At 36.3% G+C, this 3785-nt stretch overlaps 1 non-coding gene across 1 annotated transcript; it reads right to left on the bottom strand.

The window, feature by feature from the left end:
- Positions 1-606: 606 nt before the first annotated feature.
- Positions 607-713, bottom strand: LOC144222067 (U6 spliceosomal RNA). The gene has a single exon (XR_013332276.1). It is a non-coding gene; the product is annotated as a U6 spliceosomal RNA (small nuclear RNA).
- Positions 714-3785: the final 3072 nt, after the last annotated feature.

Raw genomic sequence — 3785 nt, 5'->3', positions numbered from 1 at the left:
GGATACTCAATGACAAAAAGTGACTAAGCTGCTTCTCAAGGCAGATTATATATTACAGGGTAGGGAGAGCATTACTCTTTTACATGCACTGTGTAAGTTCTATTTTTCAGGATACTTTAAGAAAATCAGAATTTTTCTTAAGTTTATTTATTTATTTTGAGAGACAAAGAGAGTGTGAGCAGGGAAGGGACAGAGGGAGAGAGAGAATCCCAAGCAGGCTCAGTGTTGTCAGTACAGAGCCTGATGTGGGGCTTGAACTCATGAACTGTGACTTCATGACCTGAGCTAAAATCAAGAACGCTTAACTGAGCCACCCAGGTACTGCAAGAAAATCTGAATTTTTATATTGAAAGAATATTTCTACTATCTAAGGGAAAAATAATAAGTTATCAAGACTTTATATGAAAATGAAGTCTCATAGAAACCATTTTCTGGAAAATTTGATCATTCCCTACTATGTCATCTCCTCACAAGAACTTTTTCAAAAATCATGATGAATATTGCCACCATGTTCAGTTACATGAGATGTTTTGGAACACATAAAAATTAAGAGTATTCTTGTCCTCCAACTATATACTTTTGAATACACTATTCAAAATTGAAATCTAGGTTGGGAGATTTTTCATGAATTTGCAGGTTATCCTTGCACCAGGGCCATGCTAATCTTCTCTGTATCTTTCCAATTTTAGTATATGTGCTGCCAAAGTAAGCACTGGGTGGAGAGATTTTTCAATATAAATTATTTAATATTGAACAGAAGTGAGGAAAACATGTTTAGTTTATTTGAACAAAGTTCATTGACAACCTACATATTTCAAACTTATCAATATATTTAAGCCATCAATATATTTAAACCATCAAATATACCACTGAACCCTTATATTAGATAACTTTCTTAATTTCTGGCAATTTTTGTCACTTTTCAGTTGTTCTCTTTTAGTGAGTACTCACCTTTGAAGAAAACATTCTATGTTATGAGTTCCTGGACTAGTAAGTTAGTCTTATTTACTGTGGTCTTATTTATGACCACAGTCAGATGTCACTTTATTAGTTATTACCAGGATAGTAAAACTGTATGCTATGTAAACAGTGAAGAGATCCTTAACTTAGACTCCCTTGGGGAATTTGGGACAGGTAAAGATCACCAGGTTACAAATGAGCCTAATCCTAAAGGAAGAATGACAGAAACATCAGTGAAAATGTTGAAGAATCATTCCAGAAAGAGCAATTAGAATGTACAAAATCATGAAGACATAAAAATGTATAATTTCTTAAAAGAATTTTAGGTAGAATGATATGTCCTCCTGAATTGGGTCAGGTCTTGATGATGTGGCAGGAGTCTGAGGCTAGAGATTGAATCTGGGGCCAAAATACTGATAGCTTTAGGGAGCGGAGTGTACATACAGAAATGACAAACTTAAGTTTTTTATGTTTTACAAATATCTGAGGGTCTCTAGGACGGAGTACAATGACAGGGGAACATACAGGAAGATGGTGCAATAGTACAGGTGAAAAAACTGAATTAAAAGAGGTAACCATCAGTATAACAAGGAGAGGGCTGATTTGAAGATATTAAAGAAATAACAGATATCAATGTCCATTTTATGTGTCTAGCAAATAACACAAAATTTGTCTCAAATTACATTGTCCAGTAACATGTCCTCTAGCCTCATGTGACCATACACATTTAAATTTATGTTAATGTTAAGAAAATTTAAAAGTTCAGTTCTTCACTAGCAGTGTTCAACAGTCATATGTGGTGTTACCATATTACAAAGTACCAATATTGGACAGTGCCAGTGTAGAATGAATCCCAGATATTTATTGTGAACTATTTGTGATTAAGAGTAAAGTACTCAATATTAGCAGGCCGTGGGTGTGGACTGATAGAAAGGGGGCAATGAAGAAAATATCAGTTTCAAAAAAAGACAGAGACATTTGCTTATGCAACTTATTTTTATATTCAAGCCTTGCCCAAATCCATTTTTTTTTATATTTCCACATGATGATAGATTTTTGCTGCATATGTCCAAATTTATAAATAAATGGATCAGACATAGAAAACTCAGGCTGCATAGTTATCTGATATCCAGGAGAAACCAGCCTCCCTTTCAATCAAGGTGCTCTATGTCGGTGACCTGGCTTTAGTCTAGAGCTGTGTACAAGGCCATGATTTTGCACTGTACTGATTCTTCAAATTTTTGGCCACCAGATCTAGAAAGCTATTCTCTCTCTTTTATATAAGTCATGCATTATTCCAGTGTGCTCTCCATTTGATTTCTTGGGACATCAAGATTCATGAGGTGTTACCAGAAATCCCTATGGGCCAAGTATGTCCTTGCTATTCTTCACAATAAATTGTTGGAAGATATTCTCCATGAATATTTTCATGCTTTTAAATAATCCAGGCTTTCTAAGTAAAGAGGATGTTTGAATAAGAAAGGCTTTGGAAGCTAGAGATAATGTGTCACTCTGAAGAAATTTACAGAATTGTCTCCCTGGAGTCATTTCTTTACATTCATGTTGAGATGTGACTCTATTCTTGGGTCAAAGAGCAAGAAGAATTAGTACCCCCTTGTAAGTGTCTGCCCCAGGAATATTATCAGAGTTTTTAAGCAAAGAAAAGCTCATTTCCTCAGGTACCTATGGTCAGGTTGCTTAAATGGCACAGGGAGGCTTAGAGTTATTTAATATGGGTTCAAGTTGTCAGTTTCTTTTAAGTCCAACCTGTTCATAGGGGTAAGCTCCTGTTTAATAAAACAGGAAATGAGAAGAGAGGCAGTAAATTGATAAATGCCACAGAGTAGGACTGATTTTTTTTTTAAAAGGAGCAACTACAAACAATTACCACAGATGTAAATGTTTGAATAAGATGTGCCAGGAAAACAAGTTGGTTATTTGACTTAGAAATAGTCAAAATTTTACTCTACTACCCACTGCTGGTAAAACACAATTTACCAGTATATTCTCCATCCTTGAACCTTATTGAGATACACATACCATCTTTCTCAACAAAACACTATAAGCCCAATTATCACTTCAGGCCTAAAATAAAACCTCTATTTGGAGATATATATTTTTTTTAATTTTTTTAAATTTACTTATTTATTTTGAGAGAGACAATGAGAGCACAAGTAGGGGAGGTACAGAGATGGAGCGGGGGAGAGAGAAAGAGAAAGAGAGAGACAGAGAGAGAGACAGAGAGAGAGAGAAAGAGAGAGAGAGAGAATCTCAAGCAGGCTCCCAGCTGCTAGTGCAAAGCCTGACATGGGCTTGAACTCACAGAACGGCAAGATCATGATCTGAGCTGGAACTAAGAGTTAGACACATACCAACTGATCCACCCAGGCGCCTCCCACTTTAAGAATATTTAATATAGTAAAATATATTTTAATGGAGATTGATGGCATTTGCTTGCATTTAATAAACACTCTCATTAAAATGAATATTCAAAATAAAGTGTGAAGATGGATGATACACCTAACACTATTTACTTTTTGTGGAAATTGAGTGACCCCAGACCAATGAATGAGTTAAGAATTAAATTTTCGGGGCGCCTGGGTAGCTTAGTCGGTTAAGCGTCCGACTTTCGCTTAGGTCATGATCTCGCGGTTCGTGGGTTCGAGCCCCGCGTCAGGCTCTGTGCTGACTGCCAGGTCAGAGCCTGGAGCCTGTTTCAGTCTGTGACTCCCTCTCTCTCTGACCCTCCCCTGCTCACACTGTCTCTCTCTCTCTCTCTCTCCTAGAAATAAAAAAAAATTTTTTTCATCTGTTGATTCATTGTT

The sequence above is a fragment of the Crocuta crocuta genome, unplaced genomic scaffold (assembly GCF_008692635.1).
Source record: "Crocuta crocuta isolate KB4526 unplaced genomic scaffold, BGI_CrCroc_1.0 scaffold376, whole genome shotgun sequence".
Lineage (NCBI taxonomy): Eukaryota > Metazoa > Chordata > Mammalia > Carnivora > Hyaenidae > Crocuta > Crocuta crocuta.
The sequence above is the reverse complement of the archived record's forward strand: the minus strand, read 5'-3'. Positions and strand labels throughout refer to the sequence as shown.